This window comes from Panulirus ornatus, chromosome 10 (assembly GCF_036320965.1).
Source record: "Panulirus ornatus isolate Po-2019 chromosome 10, ASM3632096v1, whole genome shotgun sequence".
NCBI classification, from domain to species: domain Eukaryota; kingdom Metazoa; phylum Arthropoda; class Malacostraca; order Decapoda; family Palinuridae; genus Panulirus; species Panulirus ornatus.
In genome coordinates this window covers 6,821,312-6,847,712 of record NC_092233.1, presented here as the reverse complement: position 1 = coordinate 6,847,712, position 26,401 = coordinate 6,821,312, and the positions used below count along the sequence as shown (strand labels likewise).

Genomic DNA, 26,401 nt, shown 5'->3' with positions numbered 1-26,401 from the left:
TGTGTGGAGGGCTGTGGTGGTGTGTGGAGGGTGTGGTGGTGTGTGGAGGGCCGTGGTGGTGTGTGGAGGGTGTGGTGGTGTGTGGAGGCTGTGATGGTGTTGTGGAGGCCGTGGTGGTGTGTGGAGGGCTGTGGTGGTGTTGTGGCGGCCGTGGTGGTGTTGTGGAGGCCGTGGTGGTGTGTGGCGGCCGTGATGGTGTTGTGGCGGCCGTGGTGGTGTTGTGGAGGCCGTGGTGGTGTGTGGAGGCCGTGGTGGTGTTGTGGAGGCCGTGGTGGTGTGTGGCGGCCGTGGTGGTGTTGTGGAGGCCGTGGTGGTGTTGTGGAGGCCGTGGTGGTGTGTGGAGGCCGTGGTGGTGTTGTGGAGGCCGTGGTGGTGTGTGGAGGCCGTGGTGGTGTTGTGGAGGCCGTGGTGGTGTTGTGGAGGCCGTGGTGGTGTGTGGAGGCCGTGGTGGTGTGTGGAGGCCGTGGTGGTGTTGTGGAGGCCGTGGTGGTGTGTGGCGGCCGTGGTGGTGTTGTGGAGGCCGTGGTGGTGTTGTGGAGGCCGTGGTGGTGTGTGGAGGCCGTGGTGGTGTTGTGGAGGCCGTGGTGGTGTGTGGAGGCCGTGGTGGTGTGTGATGAACACCAGAAGGGAACCCAGCCTCGTCCCTCGAAGCCACTAGCGAAGCAGTTTGACCTCAGCGGATTCTCGGAAGGACGAGGAGGAGGGAGAGTCGGGAATGAGCAAGCAGCCATTTCATCCCTCGCTTCTACCCTGGCCTGGTGCACCCACCAGACTGAAAGAATCACATTACTTAACTGGATGGCCACAGTGGCCAGTCGTGTCCACACACACACACACACACACACACACACACGCTGGAGAGAGTCCCCCAAACGACCTCTCTTAATCACCTGAGACATTGTTATCGTACCTGTGTACTTAACCCAGTTAGGGACTTGATATATTCACCGTGAGTGGAAGCGAGCGAGCCACAGACAACGCACCGTGATCATAGGCAGTCGCTATGTTATAACGGATTATCCGGGTTATCACAACGGTGTGTGTGTGTGTGTGTGTGTGTGTGTGTGTGTGTGTGTGTGTGTGTGTGTGATTAATCCGTGCAACTCCCTGTGATGACCTTCAACACATTGATCATTAGTGCAAGACTGTAATCATCCATCTTAAAGGTCAAGGGGAAATTGAAAAGTGCATGTAAGCAACATTATATAATGATCATTTTCAAATTCATGATGGAAAATTATTGCAAGCAAGACCAGAAAATTGTTTCGTCGGGTTGGCAATGATCAGCGGGTGATAATCGCACTTTTTAATCGATTATTTGCTAGGCGTGGAAGGACATTATCGCCACAACGCCCTTATCATCGGCTGGATTATACACCTGGCGGCGTGACGTAATGTGCCACACATCGGCCAATAAACACAGTGTTTATCTCCCAGGCCCGGGAGCTGTGGACGTTGTGCATCCTGGGTATTATATAATGCACGTGTCTCATGCTTTCCCAGGACGCACGGGGATGAAGACGTTGTGCGTCCTGGGTATTATACATAATCCACGTATCTGATGCTTTCCCAGGACGCACGGGGGATGAAGACGTTGTGCATCCTGGGTATTATATAATCCACGTGTCTCGTGCTTTCCCAGGACGAACGGGGGATGAAGACGTTGTGCATCCTGGGTTATTATATAATGCATGTGTCTCATGCTTTCCCAGGACGAACGGGGATGAATGCCTGGTTTTTTTTTTTTCCCCACCCCTAACTATCCTCCTGTTTTTCTAAGAGGAATATGACATGGTTCTTTGTTCTGTCTCACAGCAACAAGGTGAAGTATAGGATTATGACCTCGTTCACTTGTGATTACGGTCTCTCTCTCTCTCTCTCTCTCTCTCTCTCTCTCTCTCTCTCTCTCTCTCTCTCTCTCTCTCTCTCTCTCTCTCTCTCTCTCTCTCTCTCTCTCTCTCTCTCTCGGTTACGTAGGTCGGGGAGAGGCCAGGATTCGACCCCACCCCCTAGCTCGTCGTCAAACATAGGACAGGTCAGGTCACCGTCCAGAGGCCAGGTCAGGTCGCCAGACCGCGGCTAGGTCAAGTCACCATACAGAGATCAGGTCACCAGACAGAAAACTGGTCAGGTCACAAGACAGAAATCAGGTCATGTCACTAGACAGAGATCAGGTCAACAGACAGAGGCCAGGTCAGGTCACCAGACAGAGAACAGGTCAGGTCATCATACAGAGACCAGGTCACCAGACAGAGGCCAGGTCAGGTCACCAGACAGAGAGAACAGGTCAGGTCACCAGACAGAGACCAGGTCACCAGACAGAGAGACCAGGTCAGGTCACCAGACAGAGAACAGGTCAGGTCACCAGACAGAGGCCAGGTCAGGTCGCCAGACAGAGAGACCAGGTCAGGTCACTAGACAGAGAGACTAGGTCAGGTCACCAGACAGAGAGACCAGGTCAGGTCACCAGACAGAGAGAACAGGTCAGGTCGCCAAACAGAGAACAGGTCAGGTCACCAGACAGAGGTCAGGTTATAGAGGCAATAACACCAGACAAGTGTAGTCTAGCGAGCCTGGATAGAATGGTCGCTTTTGACGATATAATATGGCTCATTATACAACCTAATTACCAGACGCTTCTTCCAGATATTAAAGAGAACAAAAAAAAAAGGAAAATAAAAAATGACACGACACCATCTCGCTTTAATCTCCCGTCCAGGAAGAACACTTTGGTCTCGAGAGTCTCGTGCTGGAGTCTCTCTCCCAGAAATGGCGAGACTTTGCATTTTGGTCCACAACCACTTCCCTCTGTGGAATTCAATTGTTGAGGAAAATGTTCAGATTTAGTGGCGGAAGGGAAGAAAAAAAGATAGATAGAAGAAAATCCCCTCCAGGAAATCCTCCTCTTCCAGTTTCGTTAAATCCCCCTCCCTCCTTCCTCTCCCTCCCTCCCTCCTTCCTCTCCCTCCCTCCCTCCTTCCTCTCCCTCCCTCCCTCCTTCGTCAGGTGGGTGGGTGTAGGTCTCCATATTCCGCTAAATCAAAGGAGAAGGTCACATCGATAAATGAAAAAAATACTTAGAAAAAAAAGAAATGAAGTGGCGAGGTCAGAGTGTCTTGTCCCGTGTTGCCGTCTTGACTGTGTTGCGTAAACTTTTAAGATCTTTTAAAGGGGAGAGAGAGAGAGAGAGAGAGAGAGAGAGAGAGAGAGAGAGAGAGAGAGAGAGAGAGAGAGAGAGAGAGAGTTGATATCTCTTCATCTGTCTAAAGTTATTTCTTTACCTATCTAGAGATATCTCTTTATCTGTCTCTTAATTCTGAAGTAGCCCCGCCGATACTTGACTTCGTGAGAGACCTGAGGATGAGGCAGACTTTGGGAGCCTCGTGAGAGAAGGGCAGGAGAGAGCAGAAGTCTAGCTATGCCCAGTGGTGGTGCAGTATTCCTAATGAACGAGCAGAGTTGAAGGGAAATCATGAACACGAGGAAGGTGGAACGAATCATGGGTGTGCGGGAGGAACGTAGAACGGATCGTGGATGTAGATGAGGAACATGGAACAGATCATGGATGTAGGGGAGGAACGTGGAACGGATCATGGGTGTACGGGAGGAACGTGGAACGGATCATGGGTGTACGGGAGGAACGTGGAACGGATCATGGATGTAGGGGAGGAACGTGGAACGGATCATGGGTGTAGGGGAGGAACGTGGAACAGATCATGGGTGTAGGGGAGGAACGTGGAACGGATCATGGGTGTAGGGGAGGAACGTGGAACAGATCATGGATGTAGAGGAGGAACGTGGAACAGATCATGGGTGTAGGGGAGGAACGTGGAACAGATCATGGATGTAGAGGAGGAACGTGGAACGGATCATGGGTGTAGGGGAGGAACGTGGAACAGATCATGGATGTAGAGGAGGAACGTGGAACAGATCATGGGTGTAGGGGAGGAACGTGGAACAGATAATACATGTAGATGAGGAACGTGGAACAGATCATGGATCTAAATGAGGAACGTGGAACAGATCATCGATATAGGGACAGATTCAAAACCATATAAATAATAACACAGTAGCAGATAATAGGAAGCCGTTCAGAAATAATGATAAATATATCTACGACATTTAACTTCAATTTAGCTTCACCACAAACCAACTAAGTAACATTTGTACTGCTGAAATCCATTTGTTTTGATCAAATATGACGACCCACACACACACACACACACACACACACACACACACACACACACACACACACAATGTAGTTAACTAAACAAGCACTTCACCTCCTGACATCACACAAGCAAGAAGAGACTACAAAGGGGGATTGAACAAAAAATATAGCCGAAGTCAATCATAACTTAACAAAGGACGGAACCAGAGAACTGACTAATTTAGCTTCTGTTTTGACAAGATAATGTGGAGTGGGGCGCGTCTGATTTGATAACATATATCACTTGGAATGAGTTCTCCACCTTCGTCCACAGCGTAAAGATTAACGCCCACCTCTCGTATAAGAGAACAGAACGAATCGTTATACCGAACTGATGAATCATGGACCGATCAACAGTGGATCAGTGACGAATCCTTCCCCCCCCCCCATTCTTCCACCCCCCCATTCCTCCCCACCCATTCCTCTCTCCCCTCCCCTCCCCCTCATTCCTCACCCATTCCCCTCACTCCAGAGACGCCAAGAATGTGATGGACAGAGAGTTATGATGCAAACGTCAAAAGTTCCAGGACACACCATAGATGAGGAACTTGGGTTATCGAAACACAGTCATAAGATAGAGCGATTGTGCTAAATAATTATGAAGGGGATGATTATGAGAAACACAATGATAAGATAGTGCGACTGTGCTAAATAATGAAGGGTATGATTATGAGAAACACAATGATAAGATAGTGCGACTGTGCTAAATAATTAGAAGGGCATGATTATGAGCCCCTTCAGTACGAGAGAGATGGGGAGGGCTGATGATGTGAATGTTCGGTGTATAGGTGAGGACAACCGTACACAGTACGGTCATGTTCGGTGTATAGATGAGGACAACCGTACACAGTGGCGTCATACGGTCATGAGGCGAAGGGTCGGAACTGAGGAAGTTAGAGTGACCTCAGGAACACTTCACGAGCAGTGGTGAAGGGACTTGTAGGACTGTACACACGACCCTCTCATGAGGTGGGGAAGTAGGGAGGGAGGAGGAGGAGGGAGGAGGGAGGAGAAGTCGAATGGCCTGTCATGAGAGAGAGAGAGAGAGAGAGAGAGAGAGAGAGAGAGAGAGAGAGAGAGAGAGAGAGAGAGAGAGAGAGAGAGAGAGCACCTGCCTGCTGATGAATCGTTACTGATGGACAAACTTTCATTCCAATATTCGCTACATTATGAGGTGATATTTCTTCTCTCGTGTCCTTTTTCATGCGTCCATTATGTATATTAAGAATTATACATGTATTATCATTATATATGTATATGCTATACATATATTTTATGTAGGATATATATATATATATATATATATATATATATATATATATATATATATATATATATATATATATATATATATATATATATATGCTCTAGTATATATATATATATATATATATATATATATATATATATATGCTCTAGTTGTCCCTGCAGTGAGAGGGTTAGTCTGGTAACTGTTTGAAGATGAAAATAAAAAGATCAGTTCAGAGTTGATTAATACCATGTTAAGTCCACTTGGATGGACGAGTTTGCTGTTCAAGGGATACCAGGGTGAAAGAGTTCGTGTGTGGAAGACTCTTCGTGTTGTATGAACAAAAAGAAATAAAAGATTTACGAGAGAGAGAGAGAGAGAGAGAGAGAGAGAGAGAGAGAGAGAGAGAGAGAGAGAGAGAGAGAGAGAGTACCTAACCTACCTACAAGTACCTACAGCGAGATTTTGCCAGATGGCTACGTGGTTCCCATCAAGTACGACCTGTTCCACAAAACTCTTCTTGTCTCTCTGACGCCACGATTCTCTCGTGATCATCAGCCGTTAACCCTATCATCTGGGAATGTTTTCAACCCTTCGTAGAGACTTCTTTTATATGTTTCTGCGGCCGTTCCATACATGTTTCTTATCTCTCTACGTCGTATATTAGAGACAGTCTCTCCATCTTTTTTTTTTTTCGAATTGTCTCGTATATTATACTAATTCTACTTCTCCCGCCATTCCAAGAAATTTGCCAAGTAAGCAAATAGGATGTTAGGATATATTCACAGAAACTTGACGTACAGAAGGAAGGATGTGCTATTGCCATTATACCTTGGTCAAGGTAGACCCCCACCTCGAATGTGCAGTGCAGTTTTGCCCCCCAACCCACCGCCACTCCACTTACGTAAGGATATTCTTAAACTGGAAAGCAGTGCAGCGAAGAGCAAGTAAACTGATTCCCTCCTTGCGTAACAAACCGTGTAAGGAAAGACTACGAGAATTAAACTTGTCATCCCTAAGCAAGAGGCGTCTCCCGGGGCAAAATAAGGGGATGTTTTCAAATACTTAAGAGAATTAGCCACGTCGATAGTGAATATTTCTTTACAGTAGCGCCAACACTACCAACGAGGGGACATGGATTAAAAGTCTACGGAGTTAATCTAGATCGAACGAAATATATATATTAACCAACGACATTATTGATGCATGGAATAAGCTCCCAGATATTGTTGTTCATAGCAACGCTCATAATATGTTTAAGATTAGGTTTGATCATCACTTGTCACTCTCCAGTAGTGAATAATTCATTTAATCACTCGTCATAACGTAGTGGTATATCATGCTCACCTTCTCACCCACTGATCTCTGCCTGGCCAGGCTGCGGTAACATACCAACATTGATTACCCCATGTCACCTGCTTTGTGAGAGCAAGAATTATTGTATCATACTTCAGTATCAGGTATTATATAGGCATAGTAAGTCGAGAGGCTGGAGCTCAAGTTTATCCTTAGTATTGTCTTTATAAGAAAAAAGTGAAGGGATGCGTGCTGTTGGTGATGGGATGTATGACATATTCATGTTCATTTTTTCCATGACGTTTCTTTACAAATTTCCTTTGAGCTTTTCAATCCTCCAAGGTATTTTTTTTTCTTTCTAACCTGTTTTCCCATCTGGGGTGTTGCCGGAGGTGTTGGGAGAGAGCGTTTCTTTTGCTCTCCTTTTCTTCTACTGCTTTTAAAGAGAAATGGGTTATTCTTTTTTTACTCTGTAGTAGTATTAAGGTGAAACCACCCCCTTTTTGGACCGTGAGTGTGTGGTGTGCGTCTCTGTGATTTCTCTCTCTCTCTCTCTCTCTCTCTCTCTCTCTCTCTCTCTCTCTCTCTCTCTCTCTCTCTCTCTCTCTCTCTCTCTCTCACACACACACACACACACACACACACACACCATGAACGCCCCACCAGCCCGGCGATGTGGTCATCGTAACATGGATGAACCCTTCCTCCCCCTCTTTCCCCCATCTCCCCTGGTGTTGGCGTGAACCCGACCATCACCTCCATCCTGCTGTGCCGCCTCCGACTCTCACCTGACCCGACCCGACCTGACCTGACCTGACCTGACCTGACCTGCAACCCAGACACCGTTTAGAGTACTTCCCTTAAGCCTAGGTCAACAGGCCTGGTGAACTCGAAGGCGGCCAACTGCCTTGAACTTTGACCTGGTCTAAGGTCAGAGAGAGAGAGAGAGAGAGAGAGAGAGAGAGAGAGAGAGAGAGAGAGAGAGAGAGAGAGAGAGAGAGATTCATAACTTTTCTGATGTGTCCCTCCCCCCCCCCCCCCTCCGTCCCTCCCCTCGACCCTCTGGGAATGGTGTGCATTAACACTGTATTGCCCCCGCTCGCCATTGAACTTAGCCGTGCATGACCCCGCCATTACCACACTCACGCAGTGAACATGAAAAAAAAAAAATCTTCTCAATTGCGACATTAAATCATGATTATTTTTTTTTTCTTTCTTTCTTTTTCTTTTCGAGCCTCGCTCCTCCTCCTCTCCTCGCTCCTCCAGGGAGGCGGGCAACGAGGGGTGTCGGTGGGAGGCCCGGGGTGTGTGTGTGTGTGTGTGTGTGTGTGTGTGTGTGAGGGGGGGGGGGGTTACAACATGTTGCCAATTAGTGTGTTATGGCGATGGCTGTGCGCTGGCTGGTACTGTGTGTGTGTGAGAGTGAAGGGGTCGACTTGGCGTTGTATTTTTCCGGTATTTTTCCGGTCCAGCAAAGGGTCGGGTCATTCGCGGGAAGGTGTGTGTGTTGACTTAGTGCCTATAGGAAGGTAATTACAACACACACACACACACACACACACACACACACACACACTCACACACACACTCATACACATCCAGCTGACCAAAGAAACCCTATATGACCCTCGAGGGTCAGACAGCCGATCGCCTGACCTACTTCCGTCATCACGGTGACCTTGTACCACCCAGTACTGTACACGTACAAGACCTGTCCCATACTTACTACTGTGAATGGTCATAGACAATCTATCGTTAAGTGTACAGCTGAGCAAGCGAACAGCTTAGCTTCCTCGTAGCCATGTCATTAAATACACAATGTATGTCAACACAATATTACTGGAGTTTAACATATATGTAATTTTACATCCTCTTTATGTTCACAGTTGAAGACATATTGGATGTTAACATAGTAATACTGCAGTTCAACAGTTATGTACTTTTACATGACGTAATGTTCAACATTAAATACATAATGCATTTTAACACAATACTACTGCAATTTAACCAATAAGTAACTTCACATCACTTAATAATCGCCATTGATTGCATAATGTATGTTAATACGATGGAGTTTAATCAATGATGTATGTTAACACAATACTACAGCAGTTCAACCAATATGTAACTTTACATCACATAATGTTCAACATTGAATACATGATATATGTAGACACAATACTACTGCAGTTCAACCAATATGTAACGTCAACCAATATGTATCTTCAACCAATATGTAACTTTCCATCACGTCATGTTCAAGTAGTCACCAGTAAATGTATAATATATAAACCATACACTTTGCTTGGTCAGTCTTCCTGTATTATGTAGACACTCATCATGGAGCTTGTTCAAAGCGCACAAGTAGCCACCTCCACTTTGAACCTTAAGATCTTTTGTGGGTAATTAACAGCTAATTAAATACGGTAATTAACAGCTAATTAACTACTATAACCTCCCCTTCGATAATGTAATTGCTCATTTGTGTATTATCAGCCAAATGGCGGCTTGAACTCAGTAAACCGTTGTGTATTTATTCATTTATACACACAAACACACACACACACACACACACACACACACACACACACACACACACACTTACACTTACAAAAGTTGATCATGTATTACGGGGTGCAATTTAGTAGCCATAATGTAAGACATTGTTATGAAAGTGTGTGTACAGTTTAAGACGGAGGTGTAGGAACATGAGGGTACATTTAGGTGCAAATGTTGAGAGAAGAGTCGGGAAAAAGAAAGAGAGATGTGGTTCAATATAAGATGTCGGAAAGCGAAAGAGATTAAGGATGTAATTTGGAGGAGATAGAAGCGGCATTAGTGCCAGCCAGCGTTTGAAATATATATATATATATAAGAGAACAAGGATTAAATATGGCCGGATAAGAGAGAGAGAGAGAGAGAGAGAGAGAGAGAGAGAGAGAGAGAGAGAGAGAGAGAGAGAGAGAGAGAGAGAGAGAGAGACTCGAAGGAGGGAGAGGAGAGAAAAAGACCGTTGTGGAAATAACAGGAGGAAATCATCCAAAACTTATATTTCTTTTTCCATCAGTTTATCAGCGGAAACTTGTCAGCTTAATAACTGCTAATAAGACTAAAGGAGAAAGAGCTGTCAAAGATGGTGTAAATACATGTATATGCAAAGAGTTCAGTTACAAGTGTAAATGTAGAGAGAGAGAGAGAGAGAGAGAGAGAGAGAGAGAGAGAGAGAGAGAGAGAGAGAGAGAGAGAGAGAGAGAGTTCAATGACAAGTTCAAAAGTGTTTTCAAAATGGAAGACACTATAGCCCAAATATCAGTGAGATGGAAGGGGTCCGAAGAGGTCTTGCCAAATATCAGTGAGATAGAAGGTGTCCGAAGAGGTCTTGCCAAATATTGAAATATTTGTAAGAGATGATAACCAACTGCTTGAAGAGCCTTGATCCACTCGAGGGTTCCTGGTGGGGTTTCGCCATACGTGCTCAGGAAATGTCTAGATACGGTTGACAGATGAAATGGTCAAAATGTCGCTGGAAGGAAGGTAGAGTGCCAGAAGGAGAGAGGAAGAGGAAGACATATGTCGTGCTCATCTTTAAGAAAGGAGACTGGGAAAGTGACGCTGTTCTACAGACCAGAGACACACTGTTGAGTGTGTCGAACATGCGCTGTTCTACTGACCAATCACACTATTAAATGTGTCTGTATTACCGGGGAAACATCATTAGAAAGTAAATGGATGATTACTTGCGAAGGAGAGACTGCCATTGCGAGAGACGACAAGGGGGATTCAGGGAGAGGTAGTCATGTGTAAGAGAATTGTAGGACTTCAATGAGAGTGTGAGCTCCGCTTTAGACGGAAAAGAAAGCTCGGAGGATTTTTTGTATATCTGGACTGCCTGAAAGCATTTGACACCGTTTAACACAGGAGGCTGATAGGAAAGATAGATCTTAATTAAGGCAGGAATAAGATCGAGACTCCTTCGAAGGATAGGAAATTACGATGATAGAAGGGCGTGCAGGACACACGTCAGAGGAGCATCCTCGAAAAGATTTTTTGGGGGGAACACCAGAGACGTGCCGGAGGACCTTGTCTTGGGTCCAATGCTGTATTTGATCTGTGGGAATAACTTACCAGATGAACAGGACTCCTTATCTGAATAGACTTGTGATGCTGCCAAGGTCATGGGCGAAGTAAAGGTGAGGAGGATTGCATCAACGTACAAGGGGACCAAGACAAATTCCAAACTTGGTCTTACACATCGTTGATGGAATCCAATACGATTATTATTGAGCTGGAAATGAGCTGTATAAATCTGTGAGAAGAGGGACTTGGGGGGTTCGACATTGTACCTAACCCGCCGCCAAAACTTCAGCCTTACAAGACTTGTAAAGAAGACAAATTGTCTGCCAGTAAATGTTAGAATCGTATTCTGGTTCTGTGGAGAAGGAAATTTTGAGGCAAACTGTTCACGTCTTACACAAGGCAGGCCAAAGCTATAACATGCTTATCAGTACCTAAAGGAGCTCAAAGAGAAAGTCTGGAGGAGTGGAACAAAGATGGTGCCAGAATTCAGAAAGGTGTACTGCAATGAAAGGTTAGAGGCCAGACATTTTTCCGCTTATGAAAGAGAGAGGAGTAAGCCGTGCCTTGATCAAAATCTCTTTTAAGTTTTTAAGCTAGTTTGATGATGTCAAAAGTGAATGGTTCTTCGAAAGACGCAAAAATCGAGCAACGAAAAGCCACAACAAGAAATCAAGGAAGAATCTTGTTAGAAAAAATATGTACACTTAAGAAAAAGCACTTTTGATGTATAAATGTAGTGGATGAATGGAATAAACTGAACATTGAATATGAGAATCTGGAACACATACCAAAATTCTTAAAAACAAGTAGATATGTAAGGAAAGGTAAAAAAAATGGAACCCCAGTATTGTAGAACTCCCTCCCTCCCTTACAAATAGGTGATCACAATGGGTAATTACACACACACACACACACACACACACACACACACACACACACACACACACACACACACATACACACACACATAATGGCTAACTGCTGACGCCATCTATGAGGCAGTGAGGGAGTTATTCTCACAGACTTCGTTTTAGCTGTGACTCCGATCACTTCACTCACTTCATTCATTTCATTCGCAGTTCCCTCTCACATCACTTTACACTCGAATAATATTTGACATCACTTGACAGTCCTGACATCATTTGACAGTCGTGACAGCACTTGACAGTCCTGACATCACAACCCTGACATCACTTGACAGTCGGGACATCACTTCACGTCCCTGACATCACTTGACAATCCTGACATCACTTGACAGTCCTTACATCACCTAAGTCCTGACATCACTTGACAGTCGTGACATCACTTTACGTCCCTGACATCACCTGAGTCCCTTCATCACTTGACAGTCCTGACATCACCTGAGTCCTGACATCACTTGACAGTCGTGACATCACTTTACGTCCCTGACATCACCTGATTACCGACATCACTTGACAGTCCTGACATCACTTCAAGTCCCTGACATCACTTTACATCCCTGACTACTTGACAGTCCTGACATCACTTGACATCCCTGACCACTTGACAGTCCTGACATCTTTAATCATGTCACACATCATCGTCATTTCAACTTGTCTTCCTTCAGTTCTGACTTCACTCTTAGCTTCTCATACTTCAGTTCACGTTTTACTTCATTCACTTCACCTCACCAACGTGCTCATTTCTTTCACTTCCTGACTGTGTACTTGCTTTCATGTCATCTCTCCTTCGTTCATTTCATTCACTATACTTTCATCTCATCATCATTATCCTCGGCTGCTTTCATCGTTTACTTCTTTCACACACACCCTACTCCCTCTCCGCCTTCACTCTTACTTCACCTCATTTTCATTCATTTTCCTCGTCTCACTTTCTCCCCCATTTCACTCTCCCTCATCTTCACTCCTCACCCTAACCTCACATCTCCCTCTCACTCATTACACTCGGTTCGTACTCACCTCATTTTTCCCCCTCTCACATCAAACACCTTCAAAATATACAGCGGTTCGTCCCTTCGAAGATGTCTCCATACAGCACAACTTCTGTATAGCGTCATGGATCCCAGGTCGTCCCTTCGAAGATGTCTCCATACAGCACAACTTCTGTATAGCGTCATGGATCCCAGGTCGTCCCAGAGGTGTCCCAACGCTGTATATCATAAACTCAGTCGGTCGTATGACGGATCAATATGGATCGTGTACGAAAGGTATGACTCTGGTGCTGTATGACGGATCATACCCCTGAACTATGTTTGTTGTGTAGACGTACGACACTGTATGATGCATTGTACACCAGTATGATTGTGTGGTATACATTGTATTGACTTATGAATCTATGTATGATGCATTGTACACCAGTATGATTGTATGGTATACATTGTATTGACTTATGAATCTGTCTATGTATGATGCATTGTATACCAGTATGATCGTATGGTATGCATTGTATAGACCTTACGATCGTATGGTATACATTGTATAGACTTATAACACTGTCTGTGTATGATACACATAGCACCAGTATGATTGTATGGGCTATAACTCTTCAGTATGATGGATCATACTCCAGTATGCTCTCGTGTGGTAGTATGACTCGTCCTTGCATGATGGATCATACGCTGGGATGATCTTGGGGTTGCAGTATGGCCAGACCAGACGGACCATGTAAAGTGGTCGTGATGCACGGAGAGTGGTCCTTGTGGAGAGGGAGGGAGGGAGGGAGGGAGACAGGGAGGGAAGGAGGGGCGTCAAACACACACACACACACACACACACACACACACACACACACACACACACACACACACACACACACACACACACACATCTCCGAGCCCAGGGTAGACAGTCCGTCCTGGGACAGTGGCACGGGCCTGTCGATGCAGTGGATGACTATTTCCTCCTTCCGTTGATAACCCTATTGACACAGTTTCCACCTCCGTCCCCCACATCTCCCAACCCTCCCTCGGAGCTCCAGTCGGCACTCGAGAGGAGGAAGGAGGGAGGAGCAAAGATGGGTGTCGGAACCTACACACACTCTCTTCTTGATATTCTGCTTCACTTCGTATCCACTTAAGGCACTCTCTTTTTTCTGATTCCAAAAGAAGGAACAGAGAATTGGGCCGGGTGAGGGTATTCCCTCAAAGGCCCAGTCCTCTGTTCTTAACGCTACCTCGCTAATGCGGGAAATGGCGAATAGTTTGAAAAAAAAAAAAAAAAATATATATATATATATATATATATATATATATATATATATATATATATATATATATATATATATATATATATACATATACATATACATATATATATATATATATATATATATATATATATATATATATATATATATATATATATATATATATGTATGTATGTATATATGTATGTATTGGGATCTATTCGCGACTCGAGTTGATGTGTCACTCTCGGACGAGGACAGACTTCAATAAAACCGTAATGGAAATTTTGGGTTACACGTTGTGATCACGTCGATCTACAGTCGTCTGTTGACAACAGGGAGGGATTATGTACTGGATGGAGAGTACTGGAGGGGCTCTCTCTCTCTCTCTCTCTCTCTCTCTCTCTCTCTCTCTCTCTCTCTCTCTCTCTCTCTCTCTCTCTCTCTCTCTCTCTCTCTCTCTCTCTCTCTCTCTCTGTACACCCTGACGACCCCACCTCTTCACTACCACACCAGACATCAGGCATGCGAGTATATTACCAACGCATGACCCTCGACATCCACGGATTTAACAGTCTGGACACGGGGAGTTATAATGGCTTGGTCCACTTTCACTGCTGCGTGTTGAGGCACGGTAACACCTCTCTCTACTGCTGCTGCTGCTGCTATCGAGGGTTCAACGCCATCGTACTCCAAGAAGGGGGTCGTATTGTCGTACTCAGGGATCGTATTGTCGTAGTCAGGGATCGTATCGTCGTAGTCAGGGATCGTATCGTCGTGTTTTCCGGGCCGGATTTTGTCGTACCTGAGCGTTTGTTGCACCGTCGTGCTTTCTGAAAGGGCCGTACCTTCCGTCCGGCTTGCGAATGTAACACAAGGAGGCAGGACGTGTCAGGGGAAGGAATTATTTTCAAGGGAGACAAAAGTTACATGGCAACCCAGAAAAAAATGGCAGTCTTTTAAAAGCTATGACGCATTGTACAGAGACAGGAAAGACAATATTCTCGAATATATATATATATATATATATATATATACCTGTTACATGTCCCACAACTCGTCCCTTGTTACAGGTCCCACAATTCGTCCCCTGTAACAGGTCCCACAATTCGTCCCTTGTTACAGGTCCCACAATTCGTCCCCTGTAACAGGTCCCACAATTCGTCCCTTGTTACAGGTCCCACAATTCGTCCCCTGTAACAGGTCCCACAATTCGTCCCGTGTTACATGTCCCACAATTCGTCCCTTGTTACATGTCCCACAATTCGTCCCTTGTTACATGTCCCACAATTCGTCCCTTGTTACATGTCCCACAATTCGTCCCTTGTTACATGTCCCGCAATTCGTTCCTTGTTACATGTCCCACAATTCGTCCCTTGTTACATGTCCCGCAATTCGTTCCTTGTTACATGTCCCACAACTCGTCCCTTGTTACATGTCCCGCAATTCGTTCCTTGTTACATGTCCCACAACTCGTCCCTTGTTACATGTCCCACAATTCGTCCCTTGTTACATGTCCCACAACTCGTCCCTTGTTACATGTCCCACAATTCGTCCCGTGTTACATGTCCCACAACTCGTCCCTTGTTACATGTCCCGCAATTCGTTCCTTGTTACATGTCCCACAATTCGTCCCCTGTAACAGGTCCCACAATTCGTCCCTTGTTACAGGTCCCACAATTCGTCCCCTGTAACAGGTCCCACAATTCGTCCCCTGTAACAGGTCCCACAATTCGTCCCTTGTTACATGTCCCACAACTCGTCCCTTGTTACATGTCCCACAACTCGTCCCTTGTTACATGTCCCACAACTCGTCCCTTGTTACAGGTCCCACAATTCGTCCCGTGTTACATGTCCCACAACTCGTCCCTTGTTACATGTCCCGCAATTCGTCCCTTGTTACAGGTCCCACAATTCGTCCCGTGTTACATGTCCCACAATTCGTCCCTTGTTACATGTCCCGCAATTCGTTCCTTGTTACATGTCCCACAATTCGTCCCTTGTTACATGTCCCACAATTCGTCCCTTGTTACATGTCCCACAATTCGTCCCTTGTTACATGTCCCACAATTCGTCCCTTGTTACATGTCCCGCAATTCGTTCCTTGTTACATGTCCCACAATTCGTCCCTTGTTACATGTCCCACAATTCGTCCCTTGTTACATGTCCCACAATTCGTCCCTTGTTACATGTCCCACAATTCGTCCCGTGTTACATGTCCCACAATTCGTCCCCTGTAACAGGTCCCACAATTCGTCCCCTGTAACAGGTCCCACAATTCGTCCCTTGTTACATGTCCCGCAATTCGTTCCTTGTTACATGTCCCACAATTCGTCCCCTGTAACAGGTCCCACAATTCGTCCCTTGTTACATGTCCCGCAATTCGTCCCTTGTTACAGGTCCCACAATTCGTCCCTTGTTACATGTCCCACAACTCGTCCCTTGTTACATGTCCCACAACTCGTCCCTTGTTACATGTCCCACAACTCGTCCCTTGTTACATGTCCCGCAATTCGTTCCTTGTTACATGTCCCGCAATTCGTCCCTTGTTACATGTCCCACAACTCGTCCCTTGTTACATGTCCCACAACTCGTCCCTTGTTACATGTCCCACAACTCGTCCCTTGTTACATGTCCCACAATTCGTCCCCTGTAACAGGTCCCACAATTCGTCCCTTGTTACAGGTCCCACAATTCGTCCCTTGTTACAGGTCCCACAATTCGTCCCTTGTTACAGGTCCCACAATTCGTCCCCTGTAACAGGTCCCACAATTCGTCCCTTGTTACATGTCCCGCAATTCGTTCCTTGTTACATGTCCCACAATTCGTCCCTTGTTACAGGTCCCACAATTCGTCCCCTGTAACAGGTCCCACAATTCGTCCCTTGTTACATGTCCCGCAATTCGTTCCTTGTTACATGTCCCGCAATTCGTTCCTTGTTACATGTCCCGCAATTCGTCCCTTGTTACAGGTCCCACAATTCGTCCCTTGTTACATGTCCCACAACTCGTCCCTTGTTACAGGTCCCACAATTCGTCCCTTGTTACATGTCCCACAATTCGTCCCTTGTTACAGGTCCCACAATTCGTCCCCTGTAACAGGTCCCACAATTCGTCCCGTGTTACATGTCCCACAATTCGTCCCTTGTTACATGTCCCACAATTCGTCCCTTGTTACATGTCCCACAATTCGTCCCTTGTTACATGTCCCACAACTCGTCCCTTGTTACATGTCCCACAATTCGTCCCTTGTTACAGGTCCCACAATTCGTCCCCTGTAACAGGTCCCACAATTCGTCCCTTGTTACATGTCCCGCAATTCGTTCCTTGTTACATGTCCCACAACTCGTCCCTTGTTACATGTCCCACAATTCGTCCCTTGTTACATGTCCCGCAATTCGTTCCTTGTTACATGTCCCACAATTCGTCCCTTGTTACATGTCCCACAATTCGTCCCTTGTTACATGTCCCACAATTCGTCCCTTGTTACATGTCCCACAATTCGTCCCTTGTTACATGTCCCACAATTCGTCCCTTGTTACATGTCCCACAATTCGTCCCTTGTTACATGTCCCACAACTCGTCCCTTGTTACATGTCCCACAACTCGTCCCTTGTTACATGTCCCGCAATTCGTCCCTTGTTACATGTCCCGCAATTCGTCCCTTGTTACATGTCCCACAACTCGTCCCTTGTTACATGTCCCACAATTCGTCCCTTGTTACAGGTCCCACAATTCGTCCCTTGTTACAGGTCCCACAATTCGTCCCCTGTAACAGGTCCCACAATTCGTCCCTTGTTACATGTCCCGCAATTCGTTCCTTGTTACATGTCCCACAATTCGTCCCCTGTAACAGGTCCCACAATTCGTCCCCTGTAACAGGTCCCACAATTCGTCCCCTGTAACAGGTCCCACAATTCGTCCCCTGTAACAGGTCCCACAATTCGTCCCCTGTAACAGGTCCCACAATTCGTCCCTTGTTACAGGTCCCACAATTCGTCCCCTGTAACAGGTCCCACAATTCGTCCCTTGTTACAGGTCCCACAATTCGTCCCGTGTTACATGTCCCACAACTCGTCCCTTGTTACAGGTCCCACAATTCGTCCCGTGTTACATGTCCCACAATTCGTCCCGTGTTACATGTCCCACAACTCGTCCCTTGTTACATGTCCCGCAATTCGTCCCTTGTTACAGGTCCCACAATTCGTCCCTTGTTACAGGTCCCACAATTCGTCCCTTGTTACAGGTCCCACAATTCGTCCCCTGTAACAGGTCCCACAATTCGTCCCCTGTAACAGGTCCCACAATTCGTCCCTTGTTACAGGTCCCACAATTCGTCCCTTGTTACAGGTCCCACAATTCGTCCCTTGTTACAGGTCCCACAATTCGTCCCTTGTTACAGGTCCCACAATTCGTCCCTTGTTACAGGTCCCACAATTCGTCCCTTGTTACAGGTCCCACAATTCGTCCCCTGTAACAGGTCCCACAATTCGTCCCTTGTTACATGTCCCGCAATTCGTTCCTTGTTACATGTCCCACAACTCGTCCCTTGTTACATGTCCCACAACTCGTCCCTTGTTACAGGTCCCACAATTCGTCCCTTGTTACATGTCCCACAACTCGTCCCTTGTTACATGTCCCACAATTCGTCCCGTGTTACATGTCCCACAACTCGTCCCTTGTTACAGGTCCCACAATTCGTCCCCTGTAACAGGTCCCACAATTCGTCCCTTGTTACAGGTCCCACAATTCGTCCCCTGTAACAGGTCCCACAATTCGTCCCCTGTAACAGGTCCCACAATTCGTCCCTTGTTACAGGTCCCACAATTCGTCCCCTGTAACAGGTCCCACAATTCGTCCCGTGTTACATGTCCCACAATTCGTCCCCTGTAACAGGTCCCACAATTCGTCCCTTGTTACAGGTCCCACAATTCGTCCCCTGTAACAGGTCCCACAATTCGTCCCTTGTTACAGGTCCCACAATTCGTCCCTTGTTACAGGTCCCACAATTCGTCCCTTGTTACAGGTCCCACAATTCGTCCCCTGTAACAGGTCCCACAATTCGTCCCTTGTTACATGTCCCACAACTCGTCCCTTGTTACAGGTCCCACAATTCGTCCCTTGTTACAGGTCCCACAATTCGTCCCTTGTTACAGGTCCCACAATTCGTCCCTTGTTACATGTCCCGCAATTCGTTCCTTGTTACATGTCCCACAACTCGTCCCTTGTTACAGGTCCCACAATTCGTCCCTTGTTACAGGTCCCACAATTCGTCCCTTGTTACAGGTCCCACAATTCGTCCCTTGTTACATGTCCCACAACTCGTCCCTTGTTACAGGTCCCACAATTCGTCCCCTGTAACAGGTCCCACAATTCGTCCCTTGTTACAGGTCCCACAATTCGTCCCCTGTAACAGGTCCCACAATTCGTCCCCTGTAACAGGTCCCACAATTCGTCCCCTGTAACAGGTCCCACAATTCGTCCCGTGTTACATGTCCCACAACTCGTCCCTTGTTACATGTCCCACAATTCGTCCCTTGTTACATGTCCCACAATTCGTCCCTTGTTACATGTCCCACAATTCGTCCCCTGTAACAGGTCCCACAATTCGTCCCGTGTTACATGTCCCACAACTCGTCCCTTGTTACATGTCCCACAACTCGTCCCTTGTTACAGGTCCCACAATTCGTCCCTTGTTACAGGTCCCACAATTCGTCCCTTGTTACAGGTCCCACAATTCGTCCCCTGTAACAGGTCCCACAATTCGTCCCTTGTTACATGTCCCACAACTCGTCCCTTGTTACAGGTCCCACAATTCGTCCCTTGTTACAGGTCCCACAATTCGTCCCCTGTAACAGGTCCCACAATTCGTCCCCTGTAACAGGTCCCACAATTCGTCCCGTGTTACATGTCCCACAATTCGTCCCTTGTTACATGTCCCACAACTCGTCCCTTGTTACAGGTCCCACAATTCGTCCCTTGTTACATGTCCCACAATTCGTCCCCTGTAACAGGTCCCACAATTCGTCCCTTGTTACAGGTCCCACAATTCGTCCCCTGTAACAGGTCCCACAATTCGTCCCCTGTAACAGGTCCCACAATTCGTCCCTTGTTACATGTCCCACAACTCGTCCCTTGTTACATGTCCCACAACTCGTCCCTTGTTACATGTCCCACAACTCGTCCCTTGTTACATGTCCCACAATTCGTCCCTTGTTACATGTCCCACAACTCGTCCCTTGTTACAGGTCCCACAATTCGTCCCCTGTAACAGGTCCCACAATTCGTCCCCTGTAACAGGTCCCACAATTCGTCCCCTGTAACAGGTCCCACAATTCGTTCCTTGTTACATGTCCCGCAATTCGTTCCTTGTTACATGTCCCACAATTCGTCCCTTGTTACATGTCCCGCAATTCGTTCCTTGTTACATGTCCCACAATTCGTCCCGTGTTACATGTCCCACAACTCGTCCCTTGTTACATGTCCCGCAATTCGTCCCTTGTTACAGGTCCCACAATTCGTCCCTTGTTACATGTCCCACAATTCGTCCCTTGTTACATGTCCCGCAATTCGTCCCTTGTTACAGGTCCCACAATTCGTCCCTTGTTACAGGTCCCACAATTCGTCCCCTGTAACAGGTCCCACAATTCGTCCCTTGTTACATGTCCCACAATTCGTCCCCTGTAACAGGTCCCACAATTCGTCCCTTGTTACATGTCCCACAACTCGTCCCTTGTTACAGGTCCCACAATTCGTCCCCTGTAACAGGTCCCACAATTCGTCCCTTGTTACATGTCCCACAATTCGTCCCTTGTTACATGTCCCGCAATTCGTTCCTTGTTACATGTCCCACAACTCGTCCCTTGTTACAGGTCCCACAATTCGTCCCCTGTAACAGGTCCCACAATTCGTCCCTTGTTACATGTCCCACAACTCGTCCCTTGTTACAGGTCCCACAATTCGTCCCCTGTAACAGGTCCCACAATTCGTCCCCTGTAACAGGTCCCACAATTCGTCCCTTGTTACATGTCCCACAATTCGTCCCCTGTAACAGGTCCCACAATTCGTCCCCTGTAACAGGTCCCACAATTCGTCCCGTGTTACATGTCCCACAACTCGTCCCTTGTTACAGGTCCCACAATTCGTCCCCTGTAACAGGTCCCACAATTCGTCCCTTGTTACATGTCCCGCAATTCGTCCCTTGTTACAGGTCCCACAATTCGTCCCTTGTTACAGGTCCCACAATTCGTCCCTTGTTACATGTCCCACAATTCGTCCCCCTGTTACAGATCTTGACGTTCGTCCCGTATTACCTTTCCTTGTAATTCGTCCTCCTGTTACAGCTCCTGCAATCTGTCCCCGTTACAGGTCCTGCAATCTGTCCCTTGTTGCAGGTCCCACAATTCGTCCCTGTTACAGGTCCCACAATTCGTCCCCTGTAACAGGTCCCACAATTCGTCCCGTGTTACATGTCCCACAATTCGTCCCCTTGTTACAGGTCCTGCAATTCGTCCCTTGTTACATGTCCCGCAATTCGTTCCTTGTTACATGTCCCACAACTCGTCCCTTGTTACATGTCCCGCAATTCGTCCCTTGTTACATGTCCCACAACTCGTCCCTTGTTACAGGTCCCACAATTCGTCCCTTGTTACAGGTCCCACAATTCGTCCGCCCATTAACGAGTCTGGCAGACATGAGAGGTGATGGAAGATTCACGACGCGAGGGAAGATAACAAGTGTACCCGAGTCTCCTGCTGGGGTGGACGCTGAAGCGTTATGACCCCCCCAGTGGCCCAGATGACGACCACCCCTCCCCTCGAGTGACCCTGGGGGGACGACACAAACACCCCCCACCTACCTTCCCCAGAGGCAATGTGGACACCTCCCACCTCCTCCCCTCAGTGCTCCCCAGATGGTTCTCCTCTCCCTCTCACCCCCCAATCCTGGGGTGAGGTTAGGCCACCAGCAAAGCCACAAGAGTCGAAGACAAACGTCCACTGTTTCCCCTTAAGACGACTTGCCAAAGGAAGGCATTTCTTTTGAGCTGATTGGTTCGATCAGGTGAAGCCTATGATGGCCAGGTGAACCTCTGATGGCCAGGTGAACCTCTGATGGCCAGGTGAACCTCTGATGGTGAACCTCTGATGGTGAAGCTCTGACCACCAGGTGAAGCCCTGATGGCTAGGTGAAGCCCTGATTGTCAAGTGAAGCCCTGATAGCCAGGTGGAAGCCCCTGGCGAAGCCCCTTGTCCCTCTCCGTGGGCACCGTCAGCACCCTGCCTCTCCCTCCCACTCCCACTCCACTTTCTCCACAGCTTCAGCGAGGGTAAGTGTCTGGCCCACACCAACAATCATTGGAGGTCAGCGAGAGGCAATAACCTTCCACCACACGAGTCGTTCGTGATGACAAGGGTCGTTCGTGATGACAAGGGTCGTTTGTGATGACAAGGGTCGTTCGTGATGACAAGGGTCGTTCGTGATGACACGGGTCGTGCGTGATGACATGGGTCGTTTGTGATGACGCGGGTCGTTCGTGATGACAAGGGTCGTTCGTGATGACACGGGTCGTTCGTGATGACAAGGGTCGTTCGTGAAGACAAGGGTCGTTCATGATGACATGGGTCGTTCGTGATGACAAGGGTCGTTCGTGATGACAAGGGTCGTTCGTGATGACAAGGGTCGTTCGTGATGACAAGGGTCGTTCGTGACGACGCGGGCCGTTCGTAAAGTACCGAGGTTAAACCCCGGGATTCGTAAATCCCCTCCATAAGGTAAACTTCGTGATTTCGTGACTCCTTTATCTCTCTCCTGGATACTATCTCCTCTCGTCTCCTTCTCAGTGATCTCTCCACTCGTTATCTCTCTGTGACGCATTGATTAGAGTCTCGTCCATCCATCTCTCTCTTTCTCTTCCATCCTCGACTCTCTCTCTCTCTCTCTCTCTCTCTCTCTCTCTCTCTCTCTCTCTTCCATTTTCGACCATCTCTCTCTCTCTCTCTCTCTCTCTCTCTCTCTCTCTCTCTCTCTCTCTCTCTCTCTCTCTCTCTCTCTCTCTCTCTCTCTCTCTCTCTTCCATCCTCGACTATCTCTTTCTCTCTCCCTCACTTATATCTCTCACTCGTGTTATCTCTCTGATAATTATATTTACTTTCTTCTTCATCAGTAACTATAATGTCTCAAAGTCTCTCGCTGTCTCTTTCAGTAAGTTCATCATTTTGTCATGTCATTTCATCCGATTTATTTCATAATCTCTCTTATCGTCTCACAGTCTCTCCGTCTTGTGTTAATCCTTCGATCTCTCAGTCTCTCAGTTTCCCTGTCCATTAAGTGTCTCAGTCTCCCTGTCTCAAAATCTCGTACTCTCTCAGCCTCCCTGTCTCAAAGACACACGGCCCGGTGATGAGACAGAAGCATAGCCACCCGTCCATGTGATCCGTCGTCTACCGTCACCACTTGAACGTGAACAGTCAAGTGAAACACATGTGATACTCATGTGAAACTTCACATAACACATGTGAGACTCATGTGAAACTTCACATAAGTCATGTGAGACATGTGAAACTTCACATAAGTCATGTGAAACATATGCGATACTTATGTGAGGCTCATGTGAAACTTCACATAAGAGAGATTCGTCATATTAGATTCGCTATGTGGAGATCGTGAGAGTAGTCACATAAGGCTCATGTGAAAGGTTAGTCATTAAGACTCTTTATGTGATTGGGTAATCATGTTAGACTCAAAATGTGAAAGATTAGTCATATGTGACTCAACATGTGAAAGAATGGTCATATGTGACTCAGTATGTGGGAGATTAGTTATGTGAGACTCATCATGTGTGAGATTACATTATGTGAGATTCATGTGAGACTCATCATGTGTGAGTTTCATGTGAGACTTCATGTGAGACTCATATGAGACATCATGTGAAAGATTCATGTGAAACTTCATGTGAGACACCATGTGAGAAATTCAAGTGAGACTCATCATGTGAGATTCATGTGAGATTCATGTGAGTCATTATGAGAAAGAGTGGCTGTGTGAAACTCATTATGAGATAACTGAGCCGTTTGAAATCCTTTATGATGGCCCTTTATTCAATTAAGAACAGAAGGTGTTAATTATAACAGGTTAATTTAGCATATAAAGCGATGACGTTTAGCCATATTTAGCACAAGGTAACAGTGTTATCACGCTGGTATGGCTATCGGCGCTGATGATAGCAATAATGTGCTATATTGATGAAGTAAATGATATCTTCCTTCATGAAGGCAGGGAAGAATGGGTAGATACGAGATCACTGACGAATGAAGAGTTACAGAATATCACTTTCACTGTGGGAATAACAGTGACTTTCACTGTATCAAAAAAGGAGAGGGAAAAAAAAAAAAACATAGAGAGGCAGCTCTACCAACGGATGGCTGACGAGAGTTTTACCGTTGACACACTGCGTTCAGCCTTGGATACACCCCCCCTCCCCCCCCCCCCCACCCCAGACCATATGGTCCGCCCCACCCACCCACCAACTCCCAGGCCATCAGCTGTCTCCTATGAGGTCCAATGACAGTGGGTCTCTGTCGAGCTGGTCCTTTTTTAAACTCGTGGTCCCAACACGTTCCCTCACTCACCTCGAGGATATATATATATATATATATATATATATATATATATATATATATATATATATATATATATATATATATATATATATATATATATGGGTCTAGGAGATGATGGTGACCAGGATATATCTTTCATATATGGCTGAGAAATATTGAATTTCCAGTTATATATATATATATATATATATATATATATATATATATATATATATATATATATATATATATATATTTAACACAAACATGACGAGAAATTGTCATGAAGTTATTAACTTCAAGTGACCGAAGACGCGTTACGAGGGTCACTGAGCCAGGATTCCCTTGTGAAATAGACATGAGAGAATGAAACATACATCGATGTGTATATTTCATGAAACGGTGGTAGAAAACGAGGAAGATGACGAAGATACCCCCCCCCCCTTACCCCCAACGAGGATTGATGGTAGACTTACCTAAAGTGTGTGTGTGTGTGTGTGTGTCGCCTTTTCGTCCACTGATCCAGCGACGGGTACGTCCGACCGTGCGTCCGTCCGTCCGTCCGTCCGTCGCCACACCACCACACCACACACCACACCTCCCTCCTCCTCCTCCTCCTTTAACCCTCTTATTTTTCCCGTATCTTTGGCGGCGTCAGGTCCGACACGGACGCCCTTCGTCTTCTGTCGCGCCCTGGACGCCCCTCGTCGTCGCCTCGGAGCCGGTGGGAACCTCTGGTGGTGTGTGTGGGGCTGCGCTGGGGAGGTCGGGCGTGTGCAGCATCAGTGCATCCTCGGATGACGCTCACAAGAGAAGTGCATATCGAACTTCTCCGATAGATTGCACGCGTCGCAGAGGGGAAAATTAATCTTATATATATATATATATATATATCTATATATGTTAGAGAACTGAAGGAAAAGGATATCTATTGTCAGTTCCAGCGTGACACCACTGGAGAAACGACACGAGAAGAGGAATATGTATATATTCAAACGTAAAAGTAGCGACAGAGGCACCAGGCGTCCCTTCCTGTGAGTGGAGCCGAGATGAATGCACCCGCCCCTCACGCCTGCCAGGCACAGACTGGCTCGCCGGGGCCAAGAACACCGCCGAGCACAACTCCATCTCACGCCCTACTACCCTCCTCCTCCTCCTACCTCCTCCCTCCTCCTCCTCCTCCTCCTCCTCCTCCTCCTCCTCCCTCCTCCTCCTACCCACCCTCACCCCTCGCCTCCCTCCCACCGCTGGGAAAGGCCTACCTCGCACCCCCCCCCCCCCCCAGGTTATACTTTTTCGGGCCCCTGTAGCGGACCAGCAACAGGTCTGGCCTTACTACTGCGCTGCCCCCCCGACGTTGCTGTGGAGCTGGTCACCCCCGAAGGACTGAAGTTCAGGAAAAAAAAAGAAAATGCTTTTCAGAGAGAGAGAGAGAGAGAGAGAGAGAGAGAGAGAGAGAGAGAGAGAGAGAGAGAGACCAACAGACAGAGAGACAGACAGACAGACAGACAGACAGACAGACCGATAGACATAGAGACAAACATACAGATAGACAGACAGACAGACACAGACAGAGAGACAGATACACAGACAGACAGACAGACAGACAGACTGACAGACATGAATAAAGAAGAAAGATGCAGGTAAAAAGAATTGAGAGAGAGAGAGAGAGAGAGAGAGAGAGAGAGAGAGAGAGAGAGAGAGAGAGAGAGAGAGAGAGAGAGTGTAAGGGAAAGCGAGAGAAGAAGAAAGAGAGAGAGAGACAAGGAAGAAAAAAAGACATATATAGCAGTGAAAAATACAC

General features: G+C 46.8%; 1 protein-coding gene across 1 annotated transcript in view; it reads right to left on the bottom strand.

The window, feature by feature from the left end:
• LOC139750761 (uncharacterized) overlaps positions 1 to 25,677 on the bottom strand; it is an 80,702-nt gene extending 55,025 nt beyond the window's left edge. The window contains exon 1 of the mRNA XM_071665476.1: positions 25,074 to 25,677. The gene's annotated coding sequence lies outside the window, so the exon portion shown is untranslated. The remainder of the gene's footprint in view (positions 1 to 25,073) is intronic.
• Positions 25,678 to 26,401: the final 724 nt, after the last annotated feature.